This window comes from Crocodylus porosus, unplaced genomic scaffold, assembly GCF_001723895.1.
Source record: "Crocodylus porosus isolate Cpor-Errol unplaced genomic scaffold, CroPor_comp1, whole genome shotgun sequence".
Taxonomy (NCBI): domain Eukaryota; kingdom Metazoa; phylum Chordata; order Crocodylia; family Crocodylidae; genus Crocodylus; species Crocodylus porosus.
In genome coordinates, this window is record NW_017728907.1 from 58,824,411 (window position 1) to 58,848,315 (window position 23,905).

The 23,905-nt window shown below is 40.9% G+C and overlaps 1 protein-coding gene across 6 annotated transcripts in view; it reads left to right on the forward strand.

Moving 5' to 3' along the window:
* NFIA (nuclear factor I A) overlaps window positions 1–23,905 on the forward strand; it is a 308,101-nt gene that overhangs the window by 176,912 nt on the left and 107,284 nt on the right. The gene's annotated exons all lie outside the window — the stretch shown is intronic.

The following is a 23,905-nucleotide window of genomic DNA, read 5'->3' on the forward strand; positions in this document are numbered from 1 at the left end:
CCACTCGCAGGGGATGGGGCCGTGCCAGCTGAGCACCAAGCCCAGCCCTGTCCCATATGAGCAATGCTGCAGCACATACCTCTCCCCACCCCTTGGGTGCCCAGCCCACAGTGAGGGCAAACAGGGGCCAGTGCAAGTCAACCCCATATTTCTGATCCAAAAAGTTAGCTCGACTTATATACCAGATCTATGAAATTCCTAACTTTTTTGGATCAGAAAAATGGAGTAGACTTATACATCACATCAGCCTATACACTGTGAAATATGGTGTTCGGAGCCACCGGATAATGTTCCAACCATGGCCATGCCATTCCTGTTTTCCACCCTATCTTAGCAACAGTACTTGCACAAGCAACTACATACCTTCTCAGCAATGTAACAATGCATACAATCATGACAAAAGAGGGTAAATAGGACACAGGCATATTATAACATAACAGGTTTTCTGCCTGGTCTTCACCAAAGACTCCAGATGAAATCCAAACCAGGTAAAGGAGGAATTTAAGGGGTCAAGAAGGTGATAAGAGAGGTTCATATCTTTCAACTTCAGATGGGTAAATGGCAAAATCTATGAAAGCAAGACCAAATCATTAAGGGTCTCCCAACACAGAGACTGGCCTTTCCAAATTTTGGCTCTGTGCTGTTTGTATCCAGAACTGCTCTTGAACTAAGAACATAGAAAAGCCTAAATTACACATTAGTACCCAATACAAGTAAGTCTCTTTTTCATTACAAGACTCCACACACCGCAATAAGAAATAGTGATGGGAGCAGAATCTCTCCAGTGAGAAACTCAAACTGTGAACTAACATCCTTTGAACATGTCCAGAAGTCCTCTTGGAAAGGAGATTGGAAGAATTTTTAATACTTAAGTGGTGATATTCAGGAGATCAGACCCATTAAATAAGGGTCTGTCAAAGAAGATAACAACTTCTCATGGAAAGAGAGTGAAAATCCAGAATATTGCCGCCTCCATGGATAGAATAGAAATCTGCAATAGAAATTCTGAATGTTCCTGATAACTTTATTTCAAAGGCAGGAACACATTCTAGCATCACACTGTTTTGCTCCAATTATTTCTCCTGACTCATTGGATGGAACAAACATATTCTAAAATGTTTATGCTGTTGTCCATTGATATTTAAAAGCTGCATTCTAATTGGCACTGTGAACACCCTTGTTTTATACTTCAGCCAATCAGAAACAAAGTAATTGCTTCCAAAACTTGTTAAATATACTGTTTTTCTTTGAATACGCTGGTTAACAGCTATTAGGGTGATTAAAAGTAACGATGCAGTCTAGTGGATTGAGCATATAACTGGGAGTGAGGGACTTCTGAAATCCAGATACGGTTGGGCTACTAGTTCTCTCTGTGGCTTTTTTATTCATTTCAGTTACACAAATTGCTAGAAAGAAAAATTTTCCTTTCACAAGTAATTCCACTGAAATACATCTGTTCACATGCACATGGATGACTTTAATGCAAGGGTCCAAGACCTCTGAGGAGCAGTGGGCCAAAATAACAGTTTGGTCTAACAGGCTTGCTATCTGGCTGACTTCAAGTGCCACCAAATTCCTGCATCACCAAACTGCAGGCCCTGTGGGCTGAATTAATTTGTTTGTTGGGCCAGAGCCAGCCAATGGGCTGCAGGTTGGCCACCCCTACTTTAATATGTGAGGTTCAAACTTCAGGCTTTCCATCTGTGAAATGGGTAAAAATGGCCTAACTTTCAAGGTCAAATCCTGTTCCTCTTCAACAGAAGTTGACTCCAGAGAAGCCATGTCCAAGCGAGGAGAATTAGATCCTCATTTTTACATATTGCTCTGTTCCTACCTTAGTAAGTAAATGACATACATACAGTGGTTGGATAGGCGGACCCTGCTTTTGTTTGGTGTGTTAGTACTTGAGATTTAATAATTGTAGCACAAGGTACACATGGCATGTATTGTGTGCAGGATAAGAATGCTATGCCATTTACTTTAGACAAATGATGTTAGCTGAGTACTTTATTGTGACTTGATAGATCAAAGTTGGTAGTGCACCACTTCAATTGTAGATTAACAAATTCTTTTAAAGAAGTTGGTAAATTCTCCAATTTCAAGTGAGCAAGACAGAATTCATTCTTATATCTGATTACCAACAGATTCTGAATTCATTGCTATGACAATTTCCATCGGCGAAAAGACACAGTCTAAAAAAGAAAAGTGTTTAATGCCCAAATCAACCGCTGTTTTAGTTGTAATGCATTCTTGCTGCTTTGAGCTGCAAGTACCTTAACGGCAGTGTGGGAAATGAAAGGTGCATTGTTCTTCGTAACGTTAAAAAATAGCAAACAATCATGTGCAGCAACTCATAGAACCCGTTTTTCAACTCTGCAGTAATTAGAGTAGGCCTGTAAATATAACTTGTGAATTCCTTAAATAGGGCTGAACTAGAGGACTAAACCTAAAAAGGGGGTATTTTTACAAATACTTGCCAACTTTTCAGTGCCTCAGAACATGAAAGAACAAATTATACCCCCCTGAGATCCTAAGCTTGAATATGTGGTTGCAAAGGTAAAGGGCAAGTACAATGAACTCTCTCCTTTCCTTTTCCCCCAAGCAAGGCAGTTCAGGGAAGACATAATATGGTTGCAGGTGCAAGGAGTGCAGGGTATGTGGCAAAGATAGTATGGCTTGCTGGTACTTGTGTGCTGTAGGGAGAATTTGCTGCATCTCTAGAGCAAGGAGCACCTCATGCTGCTCTTCCTGTGATCTCTGGGGCATTATACCTTTGAAAGGCTTTGGATGAGCAGTTCATCCCCGGAGCCGAAATGGGTTTGACCTTGGAGTTCTCCAGAACAATAGGTGCTTATACTTAGGGACCTAATGAAATTGTGATTTCTGCAGATTTTGTGGAAACCACGAAATGCAGGGTTGCCCGTGAAATCCAGGGTTGCCTGCAACATACATGAAAAAAACAGTAATAAAAAGAAGCTTTTATTAAGTTTTCCCCTCCTGGGGCAGCAGAAAAGATGACAGCTGCCCTTCTTCCTCCTTCCTCTTCATCTCCCAAGGGCCTCTCTGCCAATCAGTGCTGAGGGGCAGGGCCAGACAAAGGCCAGCCAGCACTCAAGATAGCAGCCACTCCCTCCTCCCCCCACCAACCGGGCCATCTCCTCCAATCAGTGCCTGGGGGTGGGGCCACAATGAAATGTCTGTAAAATGGGCTCATTGTGCCCAGAATGAAGTAGGTCCCTACTTATACTCTAGATGGAGACGGTTTTTTAAAGTGCCTTTGGAGCATAAGACAAATGGCAATAGCAGTCTGGGTATTGACATGTAACTGTACCATTGCTGGAGCTAACAGATGAAGCTCAGCGACCCATTTTCAAAACTACTCGAGTACTTAGGAGCATAAGTGCCATTGACTTTCATTGTGAGTTAGGTTCTTGAATGCCTAATTCACTTGTGGAAATAGGTATTACATTTTTAAGTCACTAGGGCGCTTCTTAAAATTGTACCCAGCAATTTTAATTATCACTTTCTGTTATTTAAAGGATTTACTGTACCTTAATATAATACCTACTAAAAAGCTTTTTCGTTTTTGTTTTTAGTTTTTCCTATTATATTGTTTAATCTCTTTTCCCACTGATGAAACCAGCAGTAATTTCATTGCTGTGCATGATTATCATCTTTTTTCCCTTTTGTTTCCAAGAACATAGATCAATATCCCAAAGAGATACTGAAGAAATAAAAAATGCAGCTCCCCTGATGTTTGCATATTGAACCCATTCTCCTACCACTTTACCTTAATTCACTTGAACACATTTTGAAATAAAAAAGAATGCTGTTAGAAAATACTTCATGTCAGCCTACTAACATTTTTTAAATCACCTCACTTGCAGCATATAACGGGGTACTTCAGGAAAAGGTTTTTTACTATCCACTGTGAGCACATTGCGCAGGAGACAGTAGCAACAGTCTTTTTCAGTGTCGTTCTTCAGAGGTTCGTGCGGGTTGGGATTCGATGACGGCGAAAAGCCACTTCTCTTTTGCTAGAAAGTAGCCTTTGAGTATCATCGTCAGCTCTGAGCTCAAACTAAAATTAACTTCTCATTGGAAAATACGTCAAAGAAATGCAGCAAAGAATTTCTTAGCTGGGCATAAAAAAGAAGCTCCATAGTAATTGCATGTTGTTTGAATCACAGCTTTATAAAGATTTGGGCCCAAATTTTCTCCACAGACTCGCACCTCCTAAAATCACATTGGCCCAAATTCAACCCATGGTCACCTTTGTAACGAGTTGAATTTTGGCCAAGTTGTAAGGTGGTGGAGAAGATGGCAGGCTTAGTGCAGTGAATTTATTGTGCCTTCCTAGAGCAGAGCTAGGAACCCACAGTTGCCATCAACTGATGATGTTGGCCAAATCGTATTTTATTCCACCCTGAGAAAGGTGCAGTCGGTTATCTGCAGAGTCCATGTTTCACATGTTTTAAAGAAATCGAAAGTTGAGTGGCGTGTGCCACGTGCCCTTTGCTATTGCATCTCTTTCCATTTCAAGCGGGCGGAGTCCTGGATTCCAACAAGAAACCGTCCAAATGTTGATGCTGACCCTCCAGAACCAAAACCTGCTGGATTTTACTGTGTTATCCCACTCATTTTTGTGGCCTCAAAAAAAATGCCGGAGCAGCTTAGTAAAGAAAGCATTTGTCTTTTCCCCACATTTTCAGGGAGATCCAATTCCAAACTCAAACGCAGTTGTGATCCAGATTTGAATGCACATATTCCACCATTTGCGACATGAAATGGGGACTCTCTTGGCTCACAATTTAGCCTACTTATCAGCAGCTCACATTCTGTCGAGACGACCCCACAACGGCAGCGCTGAAGAGCGCTGTCAATCCAACACGATACAGGGCAGGCAGCCCGGGTCAGCTCTGAAGCCACTGCTGGGGCCGAGTGGGGAGTCTTGCCTCATCAGTGACCTGCAGTGTTTGAGACTTGAGGATTGACAGAGGCCTTCAGTTTTCACTGCTGCTAACCATTAACCTTCACAAGCAAAACATTCTGACAAAAAATCATCCTAGGCAAGTATGACAGGAAGTATTCAAAGCATGAAATGAATGCTTATAGCATGACAAAGCAGCGCTTGAAAGACATGAAATGTTCATTACGCTCGGAGCGCCTGAATGCTGCAAAGGGAAAGAGAAATCAGAGTGTGGCTAGAATATCTGCTTTTATTTCTCCAGATGTGCGCCCAGGAAAAGGTAGTGAGCCTTTGCAGGGGAGGAGGTGTGTAAATAAGGTTGCAGTGGCTCAGAATCATTTCAAAATGTATTTCTGTGCTGTCGCTATCTTCCTTTCCTTTCTCCATGTATTTATACGCCACAAGATAACGTTGAGGACCATGTCGAGTGCAGCTTGAAAGCAGGGTGAATAGGAAGAATTGTTGCCGTAAAGAGGCAGGATCCCTTCCTCACTTCTCTGGATGCGAGCTGCTTCTGGACCCGTGTTAGCAGTAGGAGACAATTCCTTCCCAGCAGGTATACCAGCCACAGCAGACGCGGTCACGGTGCGGCCCCGTCAGCTTCCAGCGAATGCACAAATTCTACCAAAAGCCTTGTCGCAAGGACACAAAAAAGGAAAGGGTCAGCTCTCCCTATCCTGGACAGTGAATTTGAGGCAGAGCCAAGAGTCCACTCCTCTTGGGGGCAGTACTGAGTCCCTCCACAGCCCCTGCCTTTGTTTCAGCTCCTTTGCAGCCATTAAGAGGGATCTGTACAGTAACGTTACCCAGCCCGTACCCCTTAGCACTCCCAGGCCTCAGTGGGTTCAGTGGTCTCCGAACTGAGTTAGAGCTGTGAACATTTCCCAGTTTTCGCCACAAGAATTTTGCGTAGTTCAGCCATGTATTTGCATGAAAGACCTCCTGTTTAATTAGCAGCTGGGAGTTGTATTTCATCAAAGTTACAGCAACCTCCTGGGCAGACCACAAGATGAAGGATGCTGTACGAGACCGCAGGAGCCCACCAAGAATTTGGGCACCGAAGGAGGGAAGTTTATTTGTGGTTCTGGGCTTCAGATTAACTTTTTGCCCAGTGGAGAGGAGAGTCTATTAGTGGGAAAAGCCAGAGTATTTGAAGCCAACGTCTGCATCAGAAACCCGCCAGTTTTTCTTTGGGTGTGAGATTTCCCTCACACGTGTATCTCAGACCTAGAGCAAATTTCATAGGCAGGAAACTTGCCTTCAAAAATAATAGACACACAAATACACGGAGAAGCATGATTCCAAATCCGTTGCTCCCAAATCATCAGGGTTATGCTACCAACCAGGCAATCTTTTACTGTCAGCGTGATAGACCCGTGGCATAAATTGGTGTAATGTAGCTTCCTCTGTTGAAATGATGCTTTCATTAACTAGATCTGATGAAAGCCCTGTGAACCACAATGAAATACGATGATTAGCAGTTTAATTCTTTTTTTGTGTATTAATTTAAAAGGCTTGAACTATAAATACGGGGGCCAAAGATAAAAGCACACTGAAATCAGTCACTTACCAGAAGTATTCATTACTTGACATTCATTTAGGTAGAGTCTTCTTACAGTCATGCCGGGCAAGTGAGGATGTGAATGGGAGTTTTGCACTCAAAGGTCACGGCAACAGAATCAGGATCCACCCAGTGCCATTATATGAATAGAAAACACACTTTGGGCCAGATTATACCCTCATATGCTTGTTCAAGTCAATGGGTGTTAAAAGTGCATATCTGAGATTGTAGACAGTAAATCAGGTAATAGAATGTTGTTTCTTTCGGGGTGAAAGGGGCTTTTATAACAGGTGGCAGCTGCAAACATATAGATGCCCTGGGTGATAGCAGAAGGCTTGAATAAGGATTTGCCTTGACAAACAGAGGCCCCTAACGTTTAAAAGATGGAAAAGAACTTATTTAATTGTGAGTAGCAGGTCTGTAGGTCTCTTAGGTATCCACTAGGGAATGTATTCCCACTATTAAATGAGTCTGTGCTCAGCGTCTGAAGTCCTTGATATTCAAGTCCCACCAGGGCTAATACTTTATAATAAAGTATATCTTTTTTCCTCTACCTACCACATGGTTCTTATTAAGCAATCATACCTGGGACCTTCAACACCGAACTATAGGGCTTTGCTGCTTGAGCTAATATATAGCTTGTTTAGCTGTAAACTGCAGGCTGTTGCTTTTGCAGGGACAGCACTCTTTCTACTCTCTCTCACCCTTCATCCTTACCTCCCTCCCACAAACACCCACACAGAAGCTAACTATTGGATCCGATTGCCGTAGTCTAAACAAGAGGCTGTCTAAATCTGTGCATCCCTACTATTAAGGTCTTCCATTATCTTTCACATCCAAGTTGTTTAGACACGTTAAGAAAGGACAGGTTGAGTTACACCCACTTCTATAAGTAAAAGCAGGCTTTATTTAGTTATTTTTGTGACATTTCTAATGATTGTCCTGATAAAGCAAGGTGTGGTATGGTATGGTGTGGTGTGGTTTGATGGACATCAGTTAAGGTGTTATGTGCAGAGGGGTGAATCTGAGCTGAACTCTGCTCTTGTGCCAAGGCTACCCTCAACTGACCCAGCTGTAAATGGGTACCAGGTTATTTGTGCTGATGGGAGTCAAAGGCAGATACGATGCTACATAACTCTGTACTGCACCATTCACTATGGAAACCAGCGTGCCTTAACCATGCTAAGTCGCCTAGGCTCTAAAGGACCTTTGGCCTCCACAAATTAAGTATGACTGACTGATTATATTGGACATAAAGGAATATAACATATAGGAGAGGCAAAATTTGCAGAGGGGTCCCAATGTTTGTGCTCCAGATGAAAACACTGGATGTGAGTGCACAAACTGGACTTGTGTTGGATGAGCTGGGCAGTGCCTGGATAGAATTTGAGCATGGAAATCTGCGTTTTCACAGGAGTAAAAAAAAAAATTGAGCATGTAAAATGTGTATGTAACAACAGAAGTGCAACCTCTGAGGGTGTTATTGGAAGTGGGACCATAAACTTCATTCCTTGTTTTTGCAAAGGAAGAACAATTATAGGGGGCTGGTGGCCCACGGAGGTACCCTAAGCTCTGCTTTGGCCAGTCAGGAAAAAGATGGTATGTGGCAGCTGCTAGATAAGTAACAAAAAGAAAGTTTAGAGTGACTGTTCACAGGAGTGCAGGAGCCAAGTCTTTTCTCAAGCGCGGCTGCAGTGTGACTGAGATGGAAAATTACCAGACCCGTTTCTTGGAAAGACAGAGATTTTTTATTTGCAGCGGTTCACAAATATTTCCCGGGGAGCACGGTAGCAGCATGGTAAAAATGGGCAGCAGGGAGAGGAGGGAGTTGGGCCACCTTTGTAAACAGCCCTTCTTTATTACGCTATTGTTACCTAACTTGGAAACAGCCCTGCAAGTTGTTTACAGCAGTCAGTGCTATTCGTTCCCGCTCTGCCTTTTTTTCCCCCCCAGTGTAGCATCTTCCCTCCTCTGGCTTCTGCTGGGGTCTGAGAGTATCTGATAAATTTTTGCTCCCTGCTGGTAGTGAGGTGCAAGTTGATTAAATATGCTGCTTACTATGTACATTTCACTTTCTTGTGTCTTAAATTTTTTGGTTAGCCACGGTAGCATCTGAAAAAATGCTGAAGTTTGACAGTTGCGAGTTACTGCTGTGTATGTGCTGTAAACTATGCCACTCCTCAGCCTTCTCTCTTCGCCTCTCCTCACCTCCCCATCCAGCCGATGCCAGATGATTTATAAAATGGCTTAACATTCTTGAGTGAGTTCACACTATCACCTCCAGGCACAGCACTAAGGAATCTCAGAAATGGAGAGGAAACACAGGTCTGAGAGCTGGTGTGTTTCTCTGGCGGAGCAAAAACACCTGATTAAATTGAAAGAGAGAAAAGTTTCCTACCGTGACTCATTAGGGTAAATCTTTAGTCAGTGTTGCACTTTTTAGTAAACAAGAAATGTCTGTGGCTGTAATTTTTCTTCTGCAGCACCACGGTAGTCCACTGTCATAGGGTTCAATTAACGTCTTCATTTTGAAGCATGAGCCTCACTATTTCTCCATCAGTATTCTCTCCCCCCACCTGCTTTTGCATGCAAACAGGGAGATTTTCTGCGGGACATACATTGGTGTATGGAGCTGGCAAAATACTCTAGTCACTGATGAAAAGCATTAGCAAAAAGCGCAGGGGATCAAAGATGGTTTTCCCCTCCGTATTTCTGCCCTTTGCAACCAACAAGGGCAGCATCACTTAGCTGCTCCATTGTCTCCCACTAGCCTCACTTGGACTCTGACCTTGCAGCTCCCCCGCCGTCTTCAGCCCATCCCACCCTGCCATTACCCCAGCTTGGGGGCTCCCTCTGCCTGCCTTCCTGGGGGAGGAGGCAGCAGAGTGAGAAATCACGCTCATGGTGCAGCATCTCATTAGATCAGCCGGGCCCCTGGCTGACAGCATTCTGCCCATCACATGGTCAGCTGGATGATGGTAGAGCCAACCACCTACGGGGCAGAAAAGATAGGACCTGAGAAAACCATCCAACTATCTAAAAATTGATGAGAATGGGTTAGAAGTATGGCCATTTCCTGTTTGTAGATGTTCCTTCGCAGAGACCTCCTGCTCCTGCAGTGTAAACTTTGCGGGTGGGCATTGGCACCATCCTTCCGATTACAGCTAGCCAAATTCAAGGGTGGCGTTTCTCTCCTGAAGTCAATATGAGAGAGAGGCTATTAGCTTGAATAGTTTGTAACAACGATTTTATCTACAGCGCATTTAAACCATTAGCACGGGTTCCTGGCATTTCTCATCTTTTATTTCTTTTGCTTAAGCATACTGGCATGCAAGAATTCTTACTCCATAAGAAATTAAGATACGCTGCTGCTTCTCCATCTAAAATCCACACCCCTTACCAGTGTCTACAAGAGGGTGTTCGCTAGCATGTCAGAGTTGCGCTGCCGAATACTTTACACTTCAGTGTCACTGGTGAAATCTCAGTGCAAATAGAGCCTGAACTGTTTCAAACAAGGAGCTTGCTTTCATGAAGGGCCAGACTTTGTGGATGAAAAAAGTGTGGGAGAGCCAGTGAATAGGTTTGACATGGTGTGAGCTGGAGGAAGAGATGATTTTGCTGTGGCCATTTGATGGACTGGAGGGAAATGAAGTAGCTATGCTTTTGAGGCTGAAGGGGACCCTGCCAAACTCAGAAGCATATTACCTATCGAGCCACTCGTTCAGACCGCAGCATTGGTGAACAATGGCACAGGAAGGCACCTGGAACATCTGCACAAAGGGACTTCTGAGATTGGCAAGGGAGTTCACTCCAGCAAATGAGCACTGGCCGGTAATAAGACACGGGATGTGTGCTAGAGAATTGGTTCATCCATCCCAAAGTCAACAAGGCAGAAAAAATCAGGAAACTACAATCTCTGGAAGCAACAAAAAGAAGTGCTCCTTTGTGTGACTGGCAAAGATGTATTTCCCTCTTCTCTGAGATTGCAGCTCCCCTTATCTGGTCTCATGAAAAAGACTAGGAAGAATGAGGTTACTTGGTCACCTGCTTCCAACCAAACTGTTAAGGATGTAAGGCATACCTGTGTGCAGGCCTGCTGTTAGGGAGTCCAGACTCTCCTTGCCTGTCATGTTGGTGACTGATGCATCCGAAGTGGGACCAAGAGCAGTCCTTTGTAGGAGGCAGAAATATGGTACAATCTGTGCTCTATATAAATGTAAGTTGTTATTATTACCATTATTATGTCAGCTGTAAACTGTTCCCACGAGAACAGAGATACAGCGTCATTGAGAAAGAATGCCTTACTCTAAAACAGGCAGTAGAAACATTGCGGCATTATCTTTTGGTTAATGAATTCACCTTGGTGACAGATCATTATCCCCTCCTGTGACTGAACTGGATGAAGGACGGGGACACAAGGGTAACCAGGCAATACTAGGGTTTTACTGCCTTTTAAATAGCAAACAAAGCACCAGGCAGTTATAAACAGAAGAAAAAAAGATCAGCTCTTGAGGATTGAAGCTGGTGGCAAGATACATAAGAAAAAATTTTCTTGCAAGTCGGGGTGTAGGTTAACTGATAATCCAGAACGCTGCCTTCATAGTTTCATAGTTGGTCAGGTCAGAGGGGACCTGAGCAGATCATCAAGTCCAAGCCCCTGCCATGAGTACTGGGGTCAAATGACCCCAGCAAGGTGATTGTCTAGCCTCGAAATCTCCCCTGTCTGCCACTCACCTCCTTGCATTAGAGAGTGATCTGTGCTACAAGGAAAATGATGGACCTGCTGGAAATTGTGATCTGGATGAACATCTTGCTTGAGAAAGCAAGAAGTGCAGCAGGTCTGCCCTGTTCTGTCCCTTTCTATTTTTCCTTTTTCTTCTGCAGGAGGAGCCCCTGATCTGAGACAATTTTCCTTCCAAGAAAAAGAACCGTTTATATACTTTTACTTTGTGGAGGAATGTTTGTCTAGGGGTGGGCGAGCTGGCCTAGATACAATAAGGGCTTGCTCCCTTCCTTCTCTGTTGAAACTTCACTCAAAACTCTCAACTGCACCCAAACTAAGCAATTATTGCAAATGAAAAAAAATCAGTAACGTGTTTTATCTTCATTCTTTATGGAGTCTGGGGACCAAAATATGACGAGAGAGCCCATTCTCACAAATTTTCTTGGCTAGTTTTTCATACAGAAGAGGTTCAGCTATTCCAGTAAAGTTGAGATAAAAATCTGAAATGCTAGGATCTCATCCATAGCGAATTGAACTGTAAACCTTAAAAGTTCATCCATCGTTATTTTTCCCTCTATCTCTGGGTTGCAGTAATTCGGGCATAGAAGGACCAGAAAAGAAGTGAATATTTTGGGATTATCAACCTCTATTGAGAAATTACATTTTTACCTCAGTGAGTTTGATGTAAAAGTCCCTGTGAGTGTTTTCATAAATCTGTAAATCTATTTCTCTTTCACCCCTTTCTCTTTCTCTGCCTCTGAGGAAGGGTACTTTGTGGCCAGAAACTTGTCTAAAATCTCTTAACCATGCAATTGGTCCAGTAAAAGCTCTCACCCCCCAAAATATGTGTCTCTATCATCTATATCACCATAGTTTTTCATTCCCTATAAAACCAGTTGCCACAAAAGTCTCTGGGGGACTTAATGGAGTCTGTTGTACATTTTCCTTTTCAAAGTCAAAACACTGCATGGGGCTGGAATTTGGGTGTTTACTCTAAATAGTTCAGTCCTCTTTTTTTGGTATGAAACTCAGATATAGAAAGGGCTGCCAGTTCTAGGAGCATCATTCTCATGGTGGAAAATCTTTATTTTCCTGTTCCAAGGGAAATGGATGTATAAGCTCAATGGTGTAACAAGTCTGCTAAAGTACAGTCTATTGTACTTTTGGAGACCTAAAAGTTCCTGGATTATACAGGTCTTACAAACATAAAAACTATAACAGTAACATTTGCCTTTGGAAAGGCAACTCTAAAGACTGCAGTGGAGATCAGAGTATGTAAATCCCACAATATGTTTTATATAGGTTTTATTATCACTGAATGTTTTGACATGTGTTGCATAGCGCTGAGCATATTGTCGGCACATAAAAAATAAATAGCAATTTTGAATGAAGCGGAAAAGCCTTTTTAAGGGAGAGTGGAGCTGGCGGATCTTGTGACCTGTTGTCCATTCTGTCCTATCACTGTCACATCACACGGGCATTTCTTTTCTTGTGTGTTGGTATGGAGTGAGAGAAATCCAGGGTGTGGAGGAGGCTATGCAATGTTTTGTCAAGACACAAGGATCAGTCTTACCAAACAAACTGGAAACAGAAGCAGCTCCCTGCCCTGGCTTGACCTGTAGTATGCTGACTTCTCATTTACATTGTGCTTGCCTGTTGAAATCCTGCCACATACTGTAAATAAATGGGTTATTCATATAGATTAAACTGATGTTTCCTTCAGCGTAACTTCTAAAAACCCTAGGGCTTACTTTCACAGACTCCTACTTTTTTCTGATCCCAGTGCTCCAAAGTCCCTTAATCCAGCTCCAGCCCTTATCAATATAACTCTGTGAAGCACTGTTTATTAAACATAGCGGCGGGGGTTAAAGTTCATTTTGACCAGTCAGCAGTATAACACTGAGTGTTTTTACTGGTCCTAAAATAATGATAGTATCACTGGTTTAGTTGTATAATTTCCTAGCAACATAATGCTTAAGATAGTTAGACATGAGATTTATTTAAACACCAGACTTTTTTTTTTTTTTTAAAAGAACCTACACATTTTTCACGGCAGCTGTGCAGGTCTGTCCCATGGCGTGAAATCCCGAGCTTCGCTCAGCGGGGCCGGGATTTCAGGTATGATGTCTTTTCATCCCATGGGCTCTTCCCCAGATGTTGGGGAACATGATATTTCATTTAGTCAATCAACATGATTTTTTTTTTTTTTTTATTGAGGGGCAGGGGTTGATAACTACAAAATGTTCCTGCCCATCGTATCGTTGTATGAGAATTTGTTCTGTTTACCATAGTGGAGGCAAATGCTGAATATGAGGCATAGTGCTTGAGTTAAGAGAAAAGCCAGATGAGTGTAGACGCTATCAAATCTGTCTTGTTGCTCAAAATGACTGTTATTGATACTTGTTTCATGATAAACTTCCTCAGAATACTACGTAACTGGAAAAAAACATTCTCCACTTTGAGAAATCTGCAGGTGCCACATTTGAGTCAGAAGCCTGAGATAGCGGCGCTAGCATGCGTTTATAAAAATCCCCACTGCTGTTTTGCCTGTTGCATAAGCATTTCACAAACCTACAACTTGTCACCAAAACATGTCCCATTTTTGTTTGCTTTATAGTTGTACTGAGTTGGGAAAATCTTCCCTCCTGATGACAGTGACAGTAAAAGATAGAATCTAGAACAATCGCAAAACTTGCCTCCTACCCAATTAATTTCTCGTATCGTAAACTTGAGTATCAGCAGGGAACAAGCTAACCATGACAGATTAACATAGACCCGTATAGAAGCTAAAACACCTATCTATGGTACAGATCAATGATTTGCTAATTAATGGGGTTGCCGGGTGGGTCCGAATGAGTCTTCACCCTTTTCCCTCTGCACTGCATTTCAGCATTCAACAGTAGCAAGCACTTTTTACTGTATCTGAAATATCAACTAGATTTCAAATAAGATTTTGTACTTATAATGGACTTTTTTAGCCTCCTGCTGATGACCCTTATTGCTGAAAAAGAGACACGACTTGTGACATAGATAGAAGCCCCATGCCACTTTCCATGCTGCTTTAATGCTGCTTTGACACCCAGAAAAAGAACTCTACCATTTAAATTCCTACCCCCGTTTCTCCTGAATATTAAAATTCTTTTCCTGAGTGTCATACCAGTATTAAAGCAGAATGAAAATGGGTTTAACAATTGCTGGCATGGGGCTTCTGTACAGCATGTGTGTCACAAATCATGTCACTTTTCAGCAATAGGGCTGCTGCCAGCAGGAGGCTCAGAAATGCTCATGTTAATCAAAAATTTTAATTTCAAATCAAATTGACAGTTTACACATGGTGAGAAATGCTTCTCACCATGTGATATTTCAGTATGCTACACTGGGCAAAATGGGTGCCGTTTTCTGTTAAGAATTTTGACTGCAGTAGCTGCAAATTTATGGGTTTCAGTGTATTGGGTATGGTGAGTAGTTGATCTAAGGGAGCCCCTTGGAGAATAGGAAACAGAAGGGGTTTCATGCGGCCTGGCACTGGTGAGCTGCTGTTGGCACACGATGCTGGAGAAATGACAGGTATTCAATAAACATCACTATGGTTAGAGGAAGATTTAAAGGAGGGTGGGGCTGCAGTGCTATAAACAGTAGTTAAAACAAATGCACTTATTTCAGTTTTTGATTAGTTTAAATTTGTAAATATTTCAAACCAATTTTAACTAACTTTATTTTCATGACTGTCTTGTATACATAATGCCTTTGACATATCTTCCAATAATATTTATGCAATCAGTATGATAGACCAAATTCTAATTTACACCAAAGTAAAACTGGAATAATTCCATTCAAATTCCATAATGTTCATCTGAGTTAACATCAGCATAAGCTAGAAGTTGGCTCTATACAGTTCTTAAGGTCTGCATTCCCACAACCATATTGCCTGCCAGTATTTACATCTATGAATAGTTTCACTAGTGTCACTAGGACTGGGTATGGGCCCAATTCTGCATCTGTGGAAATCAGTGACAAAATTGCCATTCACTTTTTAGTAGAAGCAAGATCAGGCTTATGGTAAGGAAGGAATATCAGACATAAGAAGGAGCATTTAGAATCTGACTCAGGCATGTTTCTCATGGAAACTATTGCTTTCAGTTCTGTGAAAATATAAATCTTACACCAAAAATTGAAAAATTGGCATGAAACAGTTTTTAGAGTCAGAGACATTTATCCTTTTTAAAGGGATCTGCTGGCTTTGGAGGGGCTTACAGGTTAAATTTCCCTTGCTATGTTTCATCCCATTGGCACTCTAGTTTGAGAGCCATATAAAGTAAGCCGACTGGAGTGGGCAGCAGGTATTCTCTGCTTTTCCCTTCTCCAGCACACACATTTACTACTTTACCCATGCAAAGCCTACCGAGTCATCCAGAGCATCGTATGCCACCTGCTACATTAGGAGAGCAATATCTGCCCAGGATTACCTGCCAGTCCCTTTGTGTTGACTCGGTCACTGAGCCATTCTCAGAAGTATAAAGCTGAATTTGTAATATCACTGCAGAGAGAGAGGAGATCACAGTTGTTGCTGTTGTAACCATCACAGATAAGGAAAGGAAGATAAATGACTGCTTCATATTCTTATTTCACTGGGGGAGGATTTTCTTTTATTACTCTTCCTATTGTCAGATGCCATAAATATTCCAACATGATTACCCTGATATACATTTCATCTCATTTACTTTGAAAGGGTTTTGAGGAGCATATTATCGTATAAGCTGCCAAATGAATATGGCCATTTATAATGACATTTTTTTTTTAACATTTCCTTTTTGGACTGAAGACCTGAAACAAAAATATGCTAATTTAAGACATCTGTTGTTTTCCAAGAAGTGGGGCCCCAGATAGTATTAAATGTTATTTTGTTTTTTTGAAATTGTCATTTTTTTCTTAAAAGTTTTTAAGCCTTATAGCAAAAATATATATATATATTTAACTCTGTTTTAAGATTTGACTCTTAAATAGATAAAAAGAAGGTAACTCGAGACAGGCACCAAGTTTTCTGTTCTCTGCAATGGGTGCCTTATGCAGTGAGTGCCTTATCAATGACTGGAGCTCCTAGGCTCCACAGCAGTAAAATCATTAATAATATTAAGGGGCTAAGCAACATGAATTCTGCTGTATGTCTTGTTAGATGTGAAACCAAGTGCAGCTCCTGAGAGCCAGAGGTTTCCCAGCACCTTGCGGGCTTAGGTCCTTTTGCAGGAAGCCAGTGTGATATCAAGATGCTATCTGTTTGCTGCAGATTTTAATACTCAGGCTATAAAACTCTACGCGACATATACTGATTTAATGTAGGTGTCTCTATACCCCTCAGGATACCAAGAGCATGAAAGGCAGTGTGTAGTACAGAATGCTTAAATGTGACTTAACTTAAATTCTGACTCTGGATAGCTCCTTACACCATGGCTAATGCAAATGTACAGAAAGCCCTTGGTGGAAGCGCTCTAATTTGTCTTGCTTTACTTAAAGTGCTATAAGTTAGAGCGCAAACCAACCAAACAGACGTTCGCTGTTTACTGGGGGGACTTATGGCCTGTCTGCAATGGCCTCTGGGAGCACTCCTGCACACTTTTCAGGAAGCTGCCAGAGCAGCCCCTCTCTCCAACCATCCCCCTCCCCCAACTTGCTGGCTAGAGTCTTGGGAGGGGGCTGGCCCTGCACCGGGGAGGGGGGAGCTCCCTTCTTCCCCCCAGCCTCTTAACACCTGAAGGGTATGCAGCCTGGCAGAGACTGCTGCAGAGACAGGGACACAGACCTCACAGCCCTTTCCCAGCAGGCTCCCCTTCCCGCCCTCCACCCAAACAGCAGAGCACTACAGCCCAGCCAGGGCAGCTGCCGTAAGAAGGATGCGGGACTCCATCCCCCCAGCTCCCTCCCACGCCATTGGGAAACCCCCTTCCCCCTGTCCCCACCAGGCTGCACACAGGGCTGAGATCAGAAGCTGTCACTTGACAGCCGAGGCGGTGCGGCCAGCCTGGCACTCAGGGAGAACAAACTGCCCAGATGACATTGTCTGGGCTGGTGCTGATTGTGCTCTAAGTTAACCTTCAATGGGATCTGGCACAGATGTTCGATAAAGCGCTCTAAAAGAAAGCGCTTTAGGTTAGTACACATCCAGCCAGGATTAACTTAGAGTGAGTTCCACCATTTTTAAAGTGCTTTGTGTGCCACAACCATTTGTTCTGTTATGGCTGTAAAGTGCTTTTTGCGCGCTCAAAGCACATGAAATGTAACCTCTGTACCTGGTCCATGTGTATAGCCTGATAGCTACCTTAGGCACCGATGTCATGAGAGTCCTTCCTCTGGTTTCAATGGGTGTTTGAGCTTGTGGTCCCAGGAGACAAGTTTTATGTAAAGAATAAGGTATATTCAGGTTGAGTACAGGAATGAGAATTAGGCCCATAAAAACTCAGTATCTTGCAAGCACAATGTTCTGTACAGTTAGAAAGGATTTTTAGTTTAAAAAAAAAATGTAAAACAAATTTTCAGTGACTTTGCCTGGTGTGAAGGGTTAACAAAACTTTCATTATCACAGTCTATTAAGCTAGGACCAGGAAACAATTTCTAATCAACACTCTGATCTGGGCAGGGATTGTGCAGTCTTTTGTATTAGGCCTCAGATCTGTGTTCTCTATTCTCACATGCTCACTTCCAGCTGTTGTCATTGAAATCCCACATAATCTCTCAGGGTCAAAGGGCAGTCATCCATGACTGCTGCTGTTAAAAGGTTATGCTGATTTCTGTTGTCAAATATTGGCCCTTTTCTCTTTCAATCACTCCCATTCTACTTTTTTCAACAAGAAAGATCCAGCCTAGAATTGTATTACATGACTTTAAAGTCTTAAAAGTGTTTCTCTATTGTACTAACACGACATGCCGTGGACAGTCTAATTCATTCTCTTATATTCCACAAAGAATGTTCTGGTGCTTCTTAAAACTTCTGTGCTCAAGCCAGGCAGCTTCAAAGAGCACTGGCATATGTGGCTTACGGCCTAGCATTTATTGGAAGGAAATGTCTCATTTAACTGTATAGTAAAATATCTATGGTGAACTATTCTATCGACACTAAAATTAAACTAACAACCTGAAATTAACAACCTAAAATTCGTTCTGAAATTAAATGAAAAGTAATTGTAGTCCAAGCAGAGGCGGGGAGGACTACTCCGTGGAAAAAAGGAGTCGGGGGCTGGGTGATGCTTTGGTGTCAGAATCAAACTCAAAACTAATGTCTAATTTAATATCTTTCCTTTTATTTTTTTAATGTCACCTACTATAAAAGTTTAATTTAGTGTATCTCTCAAAGCCGTACAATGTATAGGTTCATCACACAGATTTTATGTGAAAGGAAAATTAAATGGAATCAGAGGTCAGCATTGGCCTGCAGCATTGGGTTGCAGGCAGACTCCACCAACAGGGTTCAGAGAATTGGATCACTGTCACCATTATTCTTGGATAAACTACATCTCCTTATGCAGTGGTCCATCTTGATTATGCAGGCCAGGCAGTCGGACAGTTGGAGGTGGCATGATGGGAGATGTAGTCTTGACACCAGGCACATCCATTGAAACCGGAGAGTATCTGGACTCTCCCGTCGTTAATGTAAATTGAGTTGCAGGTTGACAGATTGCCAGTGCTGCATTCATCAATTCTGGTCAATCTGTCACTTTCAGAACAGTTGTCAGTATCTAGTGCAGTCCGGGGCTGGTCCACCTCTAGCATTTTTGTGATCCTGATTGCTGCTGTCTCAGCTTCTAACTAAAAAGAGCATAACCCCTTTTATTGTGATGCACAAATACTATATCCATCCCTTTCTTTTCACTAGTTCGGGAATAGGATGTGACTGGGATTAAGACAAAGTTCTGCCCCTCCCCATAAACCTACCACAGCGCAGGTAGATACAAGTCCATTATCCAGGCATTTGAGGAGATTGGCGAGTTCTTGGTCACTTCCCGTCTGTCAGGGTGTATACATGATGGGTGATACAGACATGTATTTTCTAATCAATATTGGTTAGTGGCTCAACATTGTTTGTGGAACAGAGGATTATCTAGGTAGAGGATGAAACCAAGTTGTACTTCGTATGGAGAGAGCTTTTCTTTTTAATCAGGCATTTCGTTAAGATAATAGGCTTGAGACCCTAATTGATTATTACTATTTTAAGCTTTTAAGATGGCTCTGTACACTAAGTTGCTTGACATGAGAAGGGCTTTAGAAATGGTTTCAGTGCTAGTATTGGAACCTGTCTTTTAATTTCAAAATGCTGAAAGTGAATCAAAGCCTCCCAAAAAGCTGTTCCTTAAAGCTTAATATACTGTCAGTCAGACTATGTAGTGTAAGTGAAAAAGCAGGATTTGGACTTTTTTCATCTTCAAAGGATTAACTATTTTCTTTCATATTTTGTTCAAATTACAGGGAGTCTACTTTATCTGTTTATAAAGAAGTTCATACACTTAAAGGACTCTAAATCTATTTTATAATAAAAATAACAATATATAAACAAAACATAATAATTATAACACCTTATATTTTATTATAATGGAAACATCTCTGATATGTGATTAAGGAACAATAATCTGATTACTTAAATTTTGATTATATACAGAATTTCCATTTAAAACGAATTGCATCAGTCAAACAACAGTACAAGGGCTTGATCTGTAGACTCCCTATACCTGAAATTACCTTCTTGGACACTAATTAGGAATAAAGACATGACTCTCCATGTAAGCTAGATGTTAGGAGGCAGTTTAGTTGCCTTTGTATACATTTACTCAGTCAAATACGAATGCTGCAAAACAAATGGAATGAGACTCTAAGGCCTATTTTCAGTGTCGTTTTCATTAATGTACATCAGGAAAAACTTTATTAAGGACAGTGAGAAAAGACTTAAATAAAACTGGTATGAGACCAGAGTCAGGGTCCATATTCTTAGACTTTTTTCTGCTCTATCATTGGGGTGATATTGGAAGCAAAATGAAAGAAATGCAAATTGCATGTTAATTTTTTTACAGAATTACAGCTGTCACTGTATGCAGAGATGTTTTACTGTGTCGTTTATATTATTATGTGATATTATATGTGTAAGAGTGAGATTGGTGTCCGTATATTACTCACCAATAAGTATTATTACTTAACTTTTCCAACTTACATTTCTGATTTTCCTCTTAACTCCAGAAAATATTGAAAGATATTGTCTCCATAGACATTTCTTATCAGAGCTACAGAAAGCCTGAGTTGTTCTTTTAGTGCCCTGATCCTGTGGAAAGATGCATACTGATTTTGGTCAGAAATGAATTTGATGACTTACGTATGTGCTTAAACTTAAGCACATGCTCAGTTGCTCTGTACAATCATCCATGTAAGGCTAGGCATAGGACTTCAGTGACTGAGTGCTGTTAGTTTTGTAAAAAGTTAATAAGGATCCTCAAATCCTCAATCCAAACACCTGCTTTTCTAACAGAATGTGATGGTTGTACAAAACCACAGAGATAGCCAGACTATATACAGTCATTTCAACTTCCTATCTATGGGGTATTTAACAAAAGTATCATTTTGCACATATTTCAATAAAGTGCTGCATGAAAAGTAAATCTTGCAAGCTTTCAAGATGTTTAATCATCTTTCAATTAAGTATCTTTTAATGCTAACATCTGCATTTGTAATTGCTTAACTTTACCTTTTTTTTTCCTCTTCATTCACTGTTAAGTGGAACAGCCAGATTGAAACAGTTCCTGTGAAAGACATTTTTTTTTCTATTTTGGCTTTTGTTAGCAGGCACAAAAAATTAACTTTTATAGCTTCTGCTGTTAATTATGCTATTTTCTGGCAATTCCTCTTTTAGCTGATTGGTGGTTTTGCTTCTTTTTTGCCTTTTCCTTGTTGCACTATTTATCTCTATTTCAAAAACAGGTTCAGCAAAAGCTAGAAATCTGAGCCCAGATTTTACTGTCTAAACCACACGGATGGACACTTTCACCTGCATGAAGCTTTATTGAACACACTGAGGCTCCATTTCCCCATGTGTATAGATCCCATTTCAGGACTGGGATCCTTGTTAAGAGAGCAACAGTTCATGTGCATAAAGATACAATAGAGATGACTATTGGTTGGATTAGGTCTAATTTCCTTGCCATTTATGAATCATATAATACATTGTACATTTGAATAATTCAGCTTCTGTTCAAGGAATGTATATTTTCTCTAATTAAAGTCTAGTCTGTGAATTATAGTTTAATGACAGCACTTTGGGTATGTCCAGCAGCAAAATTAAATTTAGCAAGTGATCATAGCAAGCGCTTGCTCAATGGAGCTGGTGAAAACTCTCAGGGATAATGGGATATATCCTCTGGTCACTGTCATATGCTAAAGTCCATGCTGCTGCATCTTTGCTGCTATTATTGTGAGTCCTAGATAGATTAACCTAGAATAGGCATTCCTGTCTCTGCAATGGTCACACCTTTATTTTGGAGTGTAAACATATTATTTGAGAATCAGCATACATTTTTTTTTTACCTAAACTGAAATTTTCTTGGAATTTATTTCAATACAAACTCCTACTTATAGCCCATCCAGAAACATAGGTACCCCCAAACACCATAAACACAACCAATATGTAATAGATGTTAGCATATTGCTTAACCTACAAGTGAAGATGCGAAGATGTTGTGGTGGTCAGTGCAGAAAAAATACTAGAATAGAATAGAATAGAATGCTTGAAGCTAAAAAGTACTAAGCGTTCTGGCTTTGCTCCAGCAAAACACTTAAGCATATGCTTAATTTTAGGCACATGAGTGGTCCCAGTGCAGATCTCAGAGAATTATCTTTAATTCACAGATCATTTAATCCAATAGGCAAGTCTGCTGTAACGTATGTACATTCTCGTATTAAAAACACTTGGGAACTTGTTAGTGAACAAGTGTAATGCATATGGCTAATAACTCATTTTTAAAAAGCAAGAGGATGTGGTCATCATCTTTATCATTAAAAATGGAAAATGAATTGGAGGCCTATCAGTGGCAATTTTTTGAAAGTGAGATTTTAGTTGAGAAAACGCAAAAAAAAAAAATCCCTAAAATTATACTTCCATATTTTTTTCATTTAAAATATTCAGAGACGATTTTATCTCACTCCCAAATACAATAAAATTTCATTTGTAGATTGAGGGACTTAGGTTAAAGTGCACATCAAGCACATTTTTATGGTTCACTTGTAAACCAGTAGATCATAACAATTTTGTTTATATACATGTTTGCATATCTAACCCAGGCACAAACACAATGAAGCCCCCACAATAAATTGTAAAACTCATCTGTATGGAAAATAGAACTTTCTCAAGGTTTGGTTTGATTTCCTGGAGCTAAGAAGCTTCAAACCCCTCACAGTCTTTATCTCCAGGAGAAAGGCACACTCGTTGACCTTGCCTTCTCTAAATAAACATGTGCCGGGTATATTTAAAAGAAACCAAAACCAAGACACTCTACTGCATATATTTCTCTCCATTGAGAGATGCAGCTCTGGACGGCATTCAAATACAGTGATGAGCACTGCACCAGCCCTGCATAGAACCTATGTAGAATAGAGTAGACCGAATATAATGAGATCACACTGAATCTGACAGACAATTAACGATGGTGGAGCAGATGGTGCCCCTATAAAACATTCCATAATATATCTGTGCGTGCATTAGAATCAGTGACTTTAAGTAGGACAACCTTAAAAGGTATGCCACTTATCCTGTGGATAAGTACAACTTTACAGTTCTTTTAATAATCCCTTTATCCTGAGGTTTCGCCTTTGACCCTGGTTTCAAAAGCAGGAGGTCATTCTGGCCTAGTAGCTACAGCCCTCTAATTGAAGTCTGGCGATATCCTGGAAGAACTGTAATATCCAGCTATGTACACTTACACTTGGGTTGCAGTTTGAAAGCTGTTTGTTTTGTAATTGATTATGCCCATGAAATGGAATTAACATTTGGTGATAGACATGTTTTCAGAGAAAAAGGAAAATACTCTTATGTGAAGTGTAATAACATTTTGATATAAAATGTAGAGGCATCCCTTGCACAAATGAAACAGGCAGGGAAACATACGCCCTGTCTCTTAAAGAAATTCCAAAGCTTAAAGTTAATGCTTTTCTTATGTAGAGATTTATTTTGTCTTTTACAAAGCGTCTTTTAAACACTAGATTTTTTTTCTTTTTTTTTTGTGGGAAAGGCATTCATTTTAGGGGTGGGCTTTTCTTTGGCAGCTGCTTTTTTAAGATTTCCCTAGTGTAACGTCAGAAAATGAAGAGTACATCTTTAAATCTTGTTTTGTTTGAATGAATGGGATAGATAATCCCGATCAGATGTTTCTTTAGAGAATAATGTTTAAAACGATTATAGAACTTAGCTGTCCTGCCTGATTCCTAGGTACAGTATTTTCATTTCAATTGTTAAGTCGTTAGGGGTCATCCAAGGTAACCATTTATTAAAATAGTCTTCTTTTGTTTCAGATTTCCTGTAGTATGCTTTAACATCTAGAAATCTCCCTTCTGATGTTAGTTTTCCTAACCTCCAGATACAAACCACAAAACAGCTACATAGTTATATGACTAGTTACTCACCTACATA